This window comes from Myxocyprinus asiaticus, chromosome 17, assembly GCF_019703515.2.
Source record: "Myxocyprinus asiaticus isolate MX2 ecotype Aquarium Trade chromosome 17, UBuf_Myxa_2, whole genome shotgun sequence".
Classification (NCBI taxonomy): domain Eukaryota; kingdom Metazoa; phylum Chordata; class Actinopteri; order Cypriniformes; family Catostomidae; genus Myxocyprinus; species Myxocyprinus asiaticus.
The window spans coordinates 23232514-23249233 of record NC_059360.1 but is presented as its reverse complement, the minus strand read 5'-3'; positions in this window follow the sequence as shown (position 1 = coordinate 23249233).

Sequence of the window (16720 nt, the reverse complement as noted above, 5' to 3'; positions counted from 1 at the left end):
TACAGAATTATAGGGCTGTGCCCAACATGTGTATTCCTTGGCATATCTCTTCTGTTCATTAAAAAATGATTAACTTTGATATTGCTGAAGGTCTTTCTTAAATAATTCTGGTCACCCATAATTAATGAGTGAAGTGAAAATTAAATTCAGTAATTATTGATTTCCTAACAGTGAACTACCTCAGTCATCAGTTCACTATTACTTACTGATTGGTTAATCATGTTTCCATATTAGTGTAATAGTAGTAACTAAAGTGTTAATGTAGTACAACTCATTTTTCCTGCATTAATTCCTGCATTGTTACTTAATAATGATGGACCATTATTATAAAGCGTTACTGAAATTTGTTCCCAAAAAAAACAAAACAAACAGGAACAATATGCTAACGTTTTAGAACATTTCCATGTTGGCTGGGATTATGGTTTTAAAAATAAAAACCTAATAGCCATTAGAGAATGTTTTGTATAAGTTTTTTAAATTATTTTGTTTTTTAGGTTGTCACACAAAAACCTCCCTGCAAAACTTTGCGAACAACTGGTAAGCTTCCAAAAATTAAAACATGTTTTAAATTATTCAAAATTAGGCCTAAATAATTTAATTCTCCAGCATTATAAGGGAAGTCAATTATGTCATTAACACGTTTAAAAATGTGCAGGTCAAACTGGAAGAATCACAACACAGGAAACTCATCAAGATATTATAAAAACATAGAAACACTTGCAAGCTTATGCCTTACATTTATTGTAATCAGGAGTGGAACTATAAATGTGCGCTAATAGTTTTTCATGTAAAGTCCATAACTCCATATATTGTACTATCGATCAATGCTGTGAAGAAAATTCTATCAAAAATGATTGCACTTAATTTTGAAAACTCCATTAGATGGTATAAGTTCCATTTGTATCCAGCATCAGGACTTTTCTGTTCCCATAAGCTCCATGTTTGACATCTGTAGCAGTTTCACTGTTCTTGCAGGCTGAGAGTTTCTTTTGACACTGAGACACAAAGCTGCCATAGAGCTTCAGCCCTTAATCTTTACCAATTTTGGGATGGTACTGCATCCCCTTTCCCTTTGGTTTTCCTCCAAGTGTGCCTTGGGGAATCATGAGAACACTTCCTGGTAATAAAAGGACTGAGGTATACTTTCTTAAAGTTGTCTCACAAAGCTTCATATTTAGTGGTGTGTTAACTGAAAGAGAGAGCAAACAGGTATCAATTACGCTTTATGTGCAGTATTGCAAATATATTCCCTTACCCCATTTGCAGTATTTGCAGTATTTGCAGTATTGCAAATGGGGAAGGGGAATGAAGTAGAGGGGTTGATCATCAAAAAAAAGTTGAGAACCACTGATGCAGACACTGCTGGAGAATCACTCATGCTCTCATGATGTTATCTGTTCTCTCGGCCATAGTCATGAATGCTGAAAATACACACCATCATAAATTATTTTAGAGACAATAGAAATAACATGAGTGAAATTGATAAGCACAAAAAAATTTAATGAATTCATTAATTATCACTCCTTGGACAGTCCTTGCTGTCTTCATGTGCTATCGGAATTTTCCTACTTCCCACTGAAGTGGTAATTACGAGTATGTCGTGTTCATGTGCTTTGTGTCGGAAAGAACAGGAAACATGGACGACGTTCATACATGTTTCTTGAGGAACTTTTATTTTGACACCATAATACAAATCACTCAGTTAGCTTGCTGACGATAATGGAACTTTTGTCAAATGCAAGCTATTTTCACAGTGTAAAAATGTACAACATGCATAGAATGGTTGCTGATATACATAAATGTATATGACCAAAACGGCAAGTGCTAACAATCAGCTGTATTTAGAAAAATGAACAAAACCTGTCATTGACTACAGAAACTGTACTCTCCTCTGCCATGTTGAAAGTTTAGAACTCTTCCCATCTCGGCAACTCTGATATCATCTAGAATTACGAGTTTCCCACTTGAACTTCCGACTTATCTGGGTCATTCATGTGCTCGGAACTCGTAATTAAGATTTTTCAGAGTCTACTTGAAAGGGCAAGGGCACATTAGGAACTACAGGTGAATTCCGTTTCCGAGTGTGAATCCAAACATTGTTCGTCATCAGCAGGTGACAGGGCGACACTGCTGTCACGCATGAATGTAAACAAAATCACGTTTCTGGCTGCTCCTTTGGCGGACGACAGCGGCGAGGACCCTGCGACAGCGCATCCCTCCTCCCTGCCAGGTTTCGGCACCACTGTAAAAGATAAAGGATGGGCAAGGAGGAGGCGGGAACCAGCTGAACAGTAAACAAAGTTTAATAAGAAACTCAACATAAAACAAACATAAACAAACACAGACACACATGCAACGCGGCCGCATGCATCTCTCTCTCGAACTGGCACCTCTGGCTCTCCTTTATCTTGCTCTCCCACTGATCAGCCGATTCGGCGCCGGCCGTGCATCATCACGGCCCGACCACACCCTCCTCCTCGTCACAAGGTCATTGTTGTTGCATCAGGGAAAGGAGGGGTGGGAAAATCCACAACAGCAGGTCTATTGCCTTTTTCATGTCACAATCTCCAATGTGTTTTATGCTTTAGTCAACTGCCAGTATTTCTGTTACACTCATTTATTGTCTTCACAGTGAACCTTATTCTTGGACTTATGGCTAAAGATCAGTTAACCTCGTTTTTACCACTGTATCGAAGCTAAGAAATTCATGCACCAATTAAATCTCTGATTTCTTTCTTGATATACTTACCACTGTTGAAATAGAGCAAATCAGTGGGTCTTCTAGATGCAGATGTATATGGCCCCTCAATTCCAATGTTAATGAACCTTAAAGGCAACCCTGAACTAACAGACAGTGAGTGTTTGAATTTTGTGGCTATATTTGCTTAGTAAACAATAATATACCGTAACTTGTGTCATAAGAAAACTGGTCTGCCATTAAAGTCTGATCCCATGTTTTCAGACAACCAAATGAGACCTCTTGTGAATTTTGGAATTCCTTGGTAAGTACATGGTTGAGTAATAGTTATATAGTGAAGGGGTTTTCCGACTGGGGTCTGGGGACCCCCAAGGATTTTTGGGAAGGAAAAAAGTTTTCATAAATGTAAAAGAGTAAAAAACTATATTTATCGAATTTGACTTTATTGCCATTTCAGTTTACATTTTTTCTCTTTAGGTATACATTTAACATTACTCAGTTGTTGGGTAGAAAAAAGGTACCCTGCTCTGTCAACGTATTACAAAGTAGGCTAAATATTTTCCAGATAAGAAGGAATGTATGAATAGTATGAACATTTCTGGCCGATACGATACTGATTTGAACAAAAAACTATATCTTTTTTGCCACTTACTCACCTTATTTTGTCATCAGATCATTGTTTTATATTGGAATTATGCTTTAAAAATTTATAATAACAATAAATTTCCATTTATCATGGATTGGATCTGTTGAACATGTCAGGCCACATTTTTTAAGAGAGCCACAATGAAAGATAAATACAAGATTTAAAAAATATATAAAATGAAAAAAATATTATTTTGCACTTCTAAAATAAATTCACCTCTGTTTTTGCAGTTCTAAACAATAAAACATTACAAATTCATATAACGATGGTTATAGCCAATGGTTTTAATTTGGTCAGTATGTAATTGGCCGATAAATAAGGTGCATCCCTATAGATAATAAATACGGTGACCAATACATTGGTGCATCCAGATAATATTTTAATAATTTATCTTGGCTGTAGTACAATAACAATATAAAAGTGAATTATTTAAATTGTCTTTATACAATAACACTTAACATTTTTCTTTATTTTCCCCTGCTCTTTATTCACACATATTTAGCAGCTTTTATATATTATAGGAAGGTGATTGTCATATTTGGGAGTCCTTAGCATCAAAAAGTTTGAAACCCCCTGATAGAATGGACAATTTAGTCATGAAATCTTCTGACCTTTCGTTTTCCCTGTACTTCACAGTATGTTAATGGGCTTTCTGGTTGAAGAGGTTGCACCTATTGTGTGGGGTGGTCAGATGGTGATGTCAGCTATAGAAAAACTCCTCAGACACGTGTGTTATAAGAATGTGTAATTGGATTTTGAAAATGTTGTTATTAATAAGATTCTGTCAAATATTTAGAACAGATTCTATTGTCCTCATCCTGCACAAATAGATTAAATTTCTTCAAGAGAGTCCAGTTTGCTTCCATGGCATGTTTTCAATTATTGCACTGGAATTATTCTCTTCCCTGTTTCCATACATACTTGTTTCAGTTTCTGCAATCTAGCTAAATTTACTGAGCATTACTGCTTCATTTACTACTAGAAGGACTTTTTCTATGTACAGATAAAATAGATTAGGTAGATTAGGGGCATCTGGATTACTTTATGGTTGATATGCCACCAGAAACTGGAAATGTCCAACTGTCAATCACTCAAAATATACCAATAGCAGGTAAATAAACAAAAACTAAGGTTGATTTATGGCCTGTCACTCTCCTTTCAGTAGCAGCGTTTAATGCAGTTTGTTTCGTATTTTAACAATACACAGTTTAGAATTCAGAGAAGAAAAAAACGTCCAAATAATAGGTCAGACCAGTGGATCTGCACAGTGCAGTGATTTTTTTTTTCACAGCCGAATCTCTCCTAACAGAATCTCTTTTAAATTCTTGGCCTCTCCAATTGTTTCTGCATTCATATTCACAAGACCTCGATGTCATCTCATGAATTTTTAAAAATCAATGTTGAAATGTTATGTTAAAGGTGTGCCTGTTAGGTAATGATTGCTCTTACAGCTCATAAAGGGATAGTTCACCCAAAATATGAAAATTCTCTCATCATTTACTCACCCTCATCCCATCCCAGATGTGTATGACTTTTTCTACTGCAGAAAACAAAGATTTTTTGAAAGATTTTTTTAGCTCTGTAGGTCCATACAATACAGGTGAATGGTGACCAGACCTTTCAAGCCCCAAAAATCACATAAAGGCAGCATAAAAGTAATCCATAAGACTCCAGTGGGTAAATCCATATCTTCAGAAGCGATATGTAGATTTGTGTGAGAAACAGATCAATATTTAAGTCCTTTTTTACTATAAATCTCCACTTTCACTTTCACATTCTTTCTCATTGTGAAAGTGGAGATTTATTGTAAAAAAAAGGATTGAAATATTGATCTGTTTCTCACCCAATGTGATTGCATCACTTCAGAATACATATATTAAACCACTGGAGTTGAATAGTTTACTTTTATGCTGCCTTTATGTGATTTTTGGGGCTTGAAATGTCTGGTCACCATTCACATATATTGTATGGATCTACAGAGCTGAGATATTCTTCTAAAAATCTTTGTTTGTGTTCAGCAGAAGAAAGAAAGTCATACACATCTGGGATGGCATGATGAGAGAATTTTCATTTTTGGGTGAACTATCCCTTTAAACAAAATGCAAGTAAATGATAATGTTCTGATTATAATGCAAGTACTTCTAACAGTCTAATCAGCCTTACATGTTTCAGCCTAATGAAAATTTGGAATTTATTACAAACTGATGGCAATTTTTCTTTTAAGTTTCAGTAATAATGTCCACTCCAAGACATTTATTTGCTAGATGCACGCAGAGGTGCTGAGATGTTCTGAAATGTTAATGTTCCTGTAAGTATTTTTGGTGTTGATTTGGTGACATTACTCTCATTACCTGATCTGTTTAAGTTATTTTAATTGCCTTTCTCTGTAGTGAAGATTCAGTGGAGGGTTGAAACCCTGCTCAAGTGAAAGAAATTTTTTTGTTCTTGTAGGTGCTGGGCCTGGTTCAAAACATGACTGTTTTCCAGTGCCCCAAGTGCAATCACCAAAAACACATTTTTGGCTCAGAGGGGGCTAAAGAGCTGGCTCATACCCTTGGTGTTGAGATGGTTGGTAACTTAACGCTATTCTAAAACATTTATTCACAGAGGAGTTACTTTGTTACCGATTGTTGTAGTATTTAAGTGCATTTAACTTGAAATTAAAGTCTGAAAATGTAAAATGGTACAACAAAGTTGAAATGTATCTATTTATATTTGACTCAAGTGAATTTGCCAAACTGTAAGATCACTATGTTTCTCTGTTCAGTCCAGGAGACATTCCTCTTCATCTCAATATTAGAAAGACATCAGACAAGGGACAACTTGTGGTTGTGTCTACCCCAGATAGCCAGAAGTCATTTATGCCATACCCCTCTGTCTTGTTTTAATTTCCACTATGATAGGTATCATATAAATTATAAAAGCTTACACTCAGTATATTAATTTAGGACCCACGATTGTCTAATTTTCTTAATTTATTTTGTTGATAAATTACACAGATGGCAATGTGCACATAGTTAGCATTAATATTTAATCTAAATGTATAAGTATGAAGCCTTTATTTCTACATTCGTGCTGGCATTCATAACTAAAGTTTTATTAGTAATGTAAAAAACTTTCAGTTTATCACTTAAATGTTTTGATGTAAATTCTCATTGAGAATTTCTAATTTGTCAGATTGCGGTAAACTCTTAATAGTCATGTAAACATTTATCTTTGAATTACTGTGTGCTTCCCACTATGCCTTAATTGTAAAATGTCAATGGAATATTTCGGATTCAATACAAGTTACGCTTAATCGACAGCATTTGTGGCATAATGTTGATTACCACAAAAAAAAAAAAAAAAAAGAAAAGAAGAAAGTCAAGGTTACAGTGAGGCACTTACAATGGAAGTGAATGGGGGCCAATGTTTGGAGGGTTTAAAGGCAGAAATGTGAAGCTTATAATTTTTTTAATATAACACCTGCAATAATTCTTCTGTTAAAACTTGTTCATTTCTTTGAGCTGTAAAGTTGTTTAAATCATAATTTTTAAGAGTCTTTTTAGGGTAGGTTGATATTACATCATTATGGCAATGAAGATGTAAAATTGGCTATAACTTTACACAGAAAAGGTTAGTAAGCGATGTTATCACACTAAAATCATGTTAACACTCATTGTTTATGTCTTGTGGCTATACGTTTGAAACAGTGAGTATTTACATTTATGCATTTGGCAGATGCTTTTATCCAAAGCGACTTACAGTGCACTTATTACAGGGACAATCCCCCTGGAGCAACCTGGAGTTAAGTGCCTTGCTCAAGGACACAATGTTTGTGGCTGTGGGGATTGAACCGGCAGCCTTCTGATTACCAGTTATGTGCTTTAGTCCACTACTCCACCACCACTGGAATGGGGCCAACATTTATGTATTGGCCCCATTCACTTCCATTATAAGTGCCTCACTGGAACCCAGATATTTTTTTATTTATTTATTTTTTTTTAAAGAAAAGGAGGGGTAAGTCAAAATTAATTTTTGTGGTAATCAATAATTTGCCATAAATGCTGTTGATTGAGCTTAACTTGTATTGAACCCGGAATATTTCTTCAAACTAACAAAATGGCAGTTTTTATAAGTGTTACTGTTTTTTAGATTACTACAAAAACATTTTCTAAAATGAATTTTTTTGTTTTATTATTTCAAAACTATCTTTTATTTATTTACACTTCTCTTCTTTGAAGGCTGAGGCTTACAGAAGAGTAGCAGCAGTGATAAAATGACTGGTGGAGCTTTCAAGTTGAATGACCTCCAGATTAAATATGTAGATTTCATGACCAGAGGATAAAATCAGTATTCAGTTTCCAAATAATTTCTAAATCAGTCAAGCCAACCATGATGGTATCATATATCTCTTAGAATATAATAATTTATGATCTTTATGTACTAACATACTGTTTGTTATTTATAAGGATAAATATAACAAAGATGAATAAAATCATTTTTGAATTTGAACAATTCTGAAGGGTGTGTACTGTTACAAAAGAATGAAAATGAGAATTTACTGCTGATATGCAATGATTTTGTGACAAACTTAAGGTGCTTTAATGTGGTGTGTCAGTATATTATACTAGGCTAAGCTGTGGAAAGCAACAAATGCTGGCCCACCAGAACAGACCAAAAATGTTTAGGTCATATTCCCTGTTACTTTAGCCTGAGCAATATCACCAGATTCATTTTAGTCTTATGTTTACGTTCTACATACTCTTTTCTAAAGACAAATATCTGATTTCTGTTTTACAAATGATTTGTAGTAGTTACAGATTTGCACCACTTGATGGCACTGCAAATGTATTCATATATCCTTCTTAGATTTAGTTGTGTTTGATGTATAGTTAAATGAGCCAAGTTAGGTCTAACCTAACTTTTTCTCTTATGATAGATAAGTGGCACAATTTAATAAGGAAAAATTGGTCCCAGTGCAAAAGGCGGGACCCGGGATGAGAAAAACAGGGTCACTTCCTGCATATTTTCACAGCTCCCTTAACTCAGCTGTAACAGCCGTATTGAGTCCGGCCCCTGTGTAACACAGGCCAGACAGACCAGTCTGTGATTCATCACCGCAATGAAGCTATTTTGCTTTCTTATGGTCTCAATTGCCTGCATGTTCCCAGAAGACCAAACCCGGGGTTTCAGCTGTACAATGACCTCAGCTGAGTTTGGACAGATACTTTTAGTGTTATTTATTTTCTCTTTGTTTTCATGATAAAGAAAGCATTATTCTGATAACATGCCTTGTCTGATGTAATTGAGCACAGTGGTGTGACTCATTTTGGTGTAAACAGCAAATAAAATCATACAGATATGTGGAATTCACCAAATCTTTGAGAGTGCTGATTCTGTGTTCTCAGATAATGTCCAGAAAGATTGACTAGATTAATTTGGGCTGGGTGGTTCTGCTCATTAAAGGGATAGTTCACCCAAAAAGGAAAATTCTGTCATCATTTACTGACTTTCATTCCATCCCAGATGTGTATGACTTTCTTTCTTCTGCTGAACACAAACAAAGATTTTTAGAAGAATATCTCAGCTCTGTAGATCCATACAATTCAATGAATGGTGACCAGACATTTCAAGCCCCAAAAATCACATAAAGGCAGCATAAAAGTAAACCATTCGACTCCAGTGGTATTCTGAAGTGATGCAATCACATTGGGTGAGAAACAGATCAATATTTAAATCCTTGTTTACAATAAATCTCTTGTCAAACCTGTATGACTTACTTTCTTCCATGGAACACAAAAGGAGTAATTTTGAAGAATGTTCATACTGCTCTCTTCCATACAATGAAAGTGGATTGGGACCAGGGGCTGTCAAGCTCCAAAAAGCACCATAAAAGGATCACAAAAATACAATAAATATAAATATATTACAGAAATACATACACTGGCGTCCAAAAGTTTGGAATAATGTACAGATTTTGCTCTTATGGAAAGAAATTGGTACTTTTATTCACCAAAGTGGCATTCAGCTGATCACAATGTATAGTCAGGACATTAATAATGGGAAAAATTACTATTACAATTTGAAAAAAATGTTCAGAACTGCTTAAACTACTTCAAAGAGTTCTCATCAAAAAATCCTCCACGTGCAGCAATGACAGCTTTACAGATCCTTGGCATTCTAGCTGTCACGCTTCCTGTAACACTTGCCATAGATGTGGCTGTCTTGTCGGGCACTTTTCACGCACCTTACAGTCTAGCTGATCCCACAAAAGCTCAATGGGGTTAAGATCCATAACACTCTTTTCCAATTATCTGTTGTCCAATGTCTGTGTTTCTTTGCCCACTCTAACCTTTTCTTTTTGTTTTTCTGTTTCAAAAGTGGCTTTTTCTTTGCATTTCTTCCCATAAGGCCTGCACCCCTGAGTCTTCTCTTTACTGTTGTACATGAAACTGGTGTTGAGCGGGTAGAATTCAATGAAGCTGTCAGCTGAGGACATGTGAGGCGTCTATTTCTCAAACTAGAGACTCTGATGTACTTATCCTCTTGTTTAGTTGTACATCTGATCTTCCACATCTCTTTCTGTCCTTGTTAGAACCAGTTGTCCTTTGTCTTTGAAGACTGTAATGTACACCTTTTGTATGAAATCTTCAGTTTTTTGGCAATGTCAAGCATTGTATTACCTTCACTCCTAAAAACAATGATTGACTGATGAGTTTCTAGAGAAAGCTGTTTCTTTTTTGCCATTTTTGACCTAATATTGACCTTAAGACTTGCCAGTCTATTGCATACTGTGGCAACTCAAAAACAAACACAAAGACAATGTTAAACTTCATTTAATCAACCAAATAGCTTTCAGCTGTGTTTGATATAATGGCAAGTGATTTTCTAGTACCAAATTAGCAATTTAGCACGATTACTCAAGGATAAGGTGTTGGAGTGATGGCTGCTGGAAATGGGGCCTGTCTAGATTTGATCAAAAATGACTTTTTTCAAATAGTGATGGTGCTGTTTTTTTAAATCATGTCCTGACTATACTTTGCGATCAGCTGAATGCCACTTTGGTGAATTAAAGTACCAATTTCCTTCCAAAACAGCTAAATCTGTACATTATTCCAAACTTTTGGCCGCCAGTGTAACTATACATTATATACCTATAATATATAGTTATGTAACTATATTATAAATATACACTCACTGAGAACTTTATTATGAACACTATGGTCCTAATAAAGTGCCCGATGTGGTCTTCTGCTGTTGTAGCCCATCGTCCTCAAGGTTCGACGTGTTGTGCATTCTGAAATGCTATTCTTCTCACTACAATTGTACAGAATGGTTATCTGAGTTACCATAGCCTTTCTGTCAACTCGAACCAGTCTGACCATTCTCCGTTGACCTCTTTCATCAACAAGGTGTTTCCGTCTGCAGAACTGCTGCTCACTGGATGTTTTTTGTTTTTGGCACCATTCAGAGTAAACTCTAGAGACTGTTGTGCGTGAAAATCCCAGGATACCAGCAGTTACAGAAATACTCAAACCAGCCCGTCTGACACCAACAATCATGCCATGGTCGAAATCACTGAGATCCCATTTTTTCCCCATTCTGATGGTTGATGTGAGCATTAACTAAGGCTCCTGACCCATATCTGAATGATTTTATGCATTGCACTGCTGCCACACAATTGGCTGATTAGATAATCGCATGCATAAGTAGGTGTACAGGTGTTCATAATTAAGTGCTCAGTGAGTGTATATTCACATAACTCAACAATGCATATGTAAGAAACATGATTTTGAGTATATATCATGTAATTTCCAGTTCCACGCAAAGGATTTCTACACATCCCAATGTCTTTGCAGTGCTGTCAGTGACATTATAAATGCAAAATTCGCCCCATGTGGTAAATGCAGCATAGAGTACTCATAGCTTCTACTTCCTAAGGCTATGGAAATAAATCAATAATTAAATGGGGTAGCTGTGCAGCCCAAGAGGACAGAGGGCAGTCTTATTTCTGTGTCTTCTTTGATTCATGCAGCAAAGACTGTTAATAAAGGAACCTGGTGTACAATAAAAAAGTGATTTAAAGTTAAAATATGTAATCTTAGCATATTTCATCATCTAAGAATGTATTAAAAAGGAATAGGCCTATTGCTCAAGAGTGGTCAGTCCTGATTCATTAGATTACTATCCATTGGACCATTATAATGCCAATGACATAAATAATAATTTAATTATGGTAACCTCTTTCCTCTCATTCTTTAATATTTAGCATGTGATGAAGTCTTCACTGCATTTAATATAGTTATTCATTTGATAGACTCCTTACATGTGGAATATACTGGCCTTACGCCAGTGAACTAGCTGAAATGGTGATCTGTACATGCATAATAAAGGACATACATAATTTATTAAATTTATGTAAGGTACATGCCTTTTGGGGCCAAGGTTTTTCCAAGCACTAGGTTATACTGTTGGCATCACATATAATACATTTATATATCTTCATTAATGCTATATGTTGAGAACTGATTCCAAGAAACATCAGATTATGTAATTTAAGGAGTAGTCAATAGTTTATATTCTGTGTGTGTATGTATATATATATATATATATATATATATGTATATTCTGATGTCTTCTCTATTTTATGTTTCCATGAATTCTTCAATACTCTGCTCTGTCAGCTTAGCTAAAGTAACAAAATAACTGCCCATTGAAGCCCTTTTCTTCTCATAGGAAACATGTAATCATATACAGAGATTTCTCAAGATCCAATAGCTTCTCCCATTCAGTGCTTATTTATTTTTCAGCCTACCTTAAAAACAAAAACAGCATTTATTTTAAAGGTTCAATGCAAAATCACGCCTAGTTTTTACTTTAGTGTAAGACTTTTTGACAAAAAGCACTGACGTTGAGTTATAGACTATGTAGGATATCTCCTGCTATTTACTGAGTACTTCTCATAATCTGTATGTTGCCTACTGTTTTTAAAAATAGTAAGCAAAGAGGTCTGAATTATCCCATAATAAACGTTTGAAACAGTTGGTTACATGATTGAATGTTCATGCTCATGTTGCATGTTTAATTCAGAGAGTGTTGTACAGTTGTCATCTTGTAAATAAGAATTGTAATTTTGCTATGTTTGGAATAGCATACTAGCATACTATTCCAACTATTTCTGCTGAATATATTTAGAGTAGTATGCTAGTATACTATGCAGTATGCAAATGTAGTAGGTCATCTGGTTATACAGAAAATAATATTATATACTACCCATAGTATGCTATTCTGAACATAGCCTATGTTCGGAATTGCATACTACTACACTACTCTTACTATTTCTGCTGTATATACAGCAGAATTAGTAAAAGTTGTATGCTAATATGCAGCGCTGGGTAGATTACTTCAGAATTGCATTCCGGCACTGATAACAATTACGACTAAAATTGCAATCAGTAGCGTAATATCTTATATTATATTTTTTTAGGTAATCTAATCTGATTATTTTTGAATGATTACCTCAATCTAATTTATTTCTTATCACATACATTTAAATAGGATAATCTATACTATTTTGATTTAATGTTGTTTAAATGCATTTAAGAAAACTTACTTTATGAACCATAATTTTTTTTTCTCCATTATTTTTTTTTTTTTTTTTTTTGCTTTACTTGCTATTTTCTGCCAAGATGGGAGAAAAGGCCAGTGTAAATTATTCTTATTTAGAAGATTTTTTCAAAAACTGTCTTCCAGGTTTCATTTTTTTTGTCCATACTTCCAGAATAAATAATTAGTCACTGGATATGATGTAGACATACAGTACAGTAGTATTTCACAACTATGCATCAACAGGGTTTAGTAACTTGCATACTTATTCATCATGAGTAGGCGTTGTCTAACTAACGTATATCAGTGGTAGGCTGATTTAGAGTGAAAAATTAAAAAGATTTAAAAAAATTTAAGAACAATTTACTGCCATTGCCTGATTAATATCAAACTCTATCTAGCAAGTCAGTCCACGCCCTCAGGAAGTTATTTCCAGTCATGAAATTGCAGCTCTTATCTACTTGAATGGGAGAACACCTAAATCTTGGTCTAAATGGTTGGTCAAGAAGATTATGATCAAAGAGCATATTTCAAATCAACAGTAAAATCTGCCAACACTGGAATCATAAATTGTGCTTCTTTACCTCAGATTACGCTGAAAAACGCAATTTTCTGGGCTTGTATAGCTAATGTGGATGCACATTCTTGAGTTGACTGACAGGTGAAGTCTGTATATAAAAGTATAAAATGTAACTGTTATCTGATTGAGTGTTTTAAAATGTAGTACTCGATTTTTGTAATATGATTATGTAATCTGGATTACATGTAATCTGTTACTACCCAGCACTGCTAATATGCTTTGTAGAATGCAAATGTAGAAAGTCATCTGGGTGTTATGCATACAGAAAATAATACTATTTATAATAATAATATACCATATTTAATATAATATACCATTTATAATAATAAGAGTAGTATGGTAGTATGCTGTTCCAAATGTAGCCTATATTTGGAACAGCACACTACAATATTACTCTTAATAAGGCAAAAATAGTAAGAGTAGTATGCAAATGTAGTAGACTATTGCAGGTCATCCGGATATTCTAAGCATACAGAAAATAACATACTATATTCAGTACTACTATATACAGTATGCAATAGTAAGAGTAGTAAGCATTATGCTATTATGAACTTAGCCCTTGTCTTTAGTGACCTGGAAACCCAGCCCTTCCCTGAATCACAAGCATGGATCCATAGCCATGGCAATATGTAGCTGGTTCCAATCGCACTGCAGCACGCAGGGGAATAAGAGGAGGAAATGTATGAGGCGTCGATTTGAAGGTGGTTTTAATCCCCAACTCTAGCACTGGTCTGTCTCCTTTGAAATACAACTTTGAGAACAGATCTCCATTAGCTGTAACAAAAAGGAGTAAAAGCTGTATTTCATGCTGAACCAGTGGAGTTTGAGTAGTTGAGCAGGTATTTATAAAAAATGAACTTGGGGGATACCCTTCCTGTATTGAATGTATACCTAAGATCTCAGCTATTTTACACAACAGACTAGCCTTATCTTGCACAATCAGAATCCACACAAAGGGTGTGGACACCAGCGCTTCTCAGCAAGGCTTGCAGGCACAACATCTGAGGGATGTTTGAAGGAGATTTAGGGGTGGGGGGAAGGTAAATAATTCATGATGAATAAAAAAAGAGGAGTCGGGAAATTTAAAAGAGGCATAGACTAAAAGAAAGTCACATAAGTATGTTTAATGTCCACACATTTGCACAATGATTTGTGAGCCGAAGTTATAACTCCAGTGCTCATTAATTAAGAGAATTAGTTAATGCTACTCTGCATTCAGACTGCATTAAAAGATGTGTACGGAAGCTGTCAACCATTACAGAAATGAATGCTGTCCCTGTTTTCAGAATGGTTTTAATAGCACCATTCAAAAATTATAACAGTAATAAAAACATCCTACTTAAAACTTTGGGATCCAGAATCTACTGATGCTCTTGCAGGTTTAACATGAAACAAAAATATTTGATAGACTGATTATGAATTCATATTAAGCAGTGCTTAAAGGGATAGTTCACCCAGAAATGTTCTGTCATCATTTACTCACCCTCCAAAGGTTTGTTGGGGGTTGTGCTGCCCGCTTCAGCCTGTCAGTGGGGAATTGTGCTGTAGCGTGTGCTCTTAAAAGCACCTCTGCTTAAATCTCCCCTCGACCAAAAGGGCACCTTTAGATTTGTGAAAGACACCTTTAGATATGTGAACGAAAAGGGCAGGGGATTGCGCTCCTGTAGTCCCCGTTCTGCGCACATCAGTGGATGTTAGGCTAAATGTAAAGGACTGAGTCACCATCTTTTTTCCATTCAATTAAAGTGAAAGGTGACTGAGGCTCTCATTCTTCCTTACATCTCCTTTTGTATTCAGCAGAAGAAAGAAAGTCATACAGGTTTGGAACAAAATGAGGGTTAGTAAATGATGACAGAATTGTCATTTTTGGGTGAAATATCCCTTATTGAAAAGCAAATGGCAGTAAATCAGCAGATTTCAAATATGCTCACTCCTTAATGCACCGCATGTCTAGTTGAAGAAGTGAATATGACTGAAACATGGCTGTTAAAAGCCTATAGGGAATGTTCAATGGTGTCTTGAGAGGGTGAGCTAGGCATTAGCATTTAGCATTTGTCTTTGGGGCTATGAAAAGAGATGCTATTTATGTAATTCTGAACTGCCTGATTATCATAAATTGAATGACAAAATTTATTTCAGAATTCCAATTGAATCATTACTTTGCCACTCAGACACTTTGGCACTCCCAAAGAGAGTTATGGTCCAGTTTGCAAGAATATATGAATGGAAATGAATGTCATTAGAGGAAGTGATGGGTGCACATGGCTAATGGCAATAACATTTGAATGTCAAATACACAATCTTGACATTGTGATGAAATTCACTCTGCAGCCTTTCAGACCATTTGTACAGAAAAACAAAGCAGCTCTGGATAAATTATCAAATGTATGGTCATGGTTTCCAAAAGGCCACTCCAAAATGATGGCGTGGCACTGAAACAACTTATCAAATGCACACTTCACTTGCAAATCACTAAAATAAGTAAAAGGACCTATTTTTTTATTTTATTTTATTTTTTTAAACAGAATTTTACAATGATTTGTGAGTATTCTTAATCTGTTATGCAGACTTATGCTGTTAAACGACAATTACAACAGGCCTGTAAATTATAAGCAGTACTTTTAAACAGTAGGCCTATGAAAATGAATACGATTCCCGTTTCCTGTCTTGAACAATCATAGCAATAATTTGAAGCAGATGTTCAGCAAAACAATGATTTCAAAAACATAGTGGCCAGTAGTGTTTGATTGACCATTTGCATTTACAAACCAAGAAACTTGACATTTGTGCTGAAATTGCCACTGACCACAGACAGACTGGCGTTGTCTTGGGAACTGATTCTCTCAAGACAATAACTTTGGTGAACAGTGTATTATTTTATAAAATACACAGAGAGTCAAAAATAAAGCTCACTCAAACACAGTTATTTCAATCACAAGAGAGGCAGCACTGGCTGGAGCACACCTCGATGTGGGCTGACTATATGTCCCACCTTAAAGGGATAGTTCACCCAAAAAATACAAATTCTGTCATCATTTACTCACCCTTGCCATCACAGATGTGTATGACTTTCTTTCTTCTGCTAAACACAAATGAAGATTTTAGAAGAATGTCTTAGATCTGTTGGCCCATTCAATGCAAGTGAATGGTGGCCAGAAATTTGAAGCTCCAAAAAGCAAATAAAGGCAGCATAAAAGTAATCCATAAG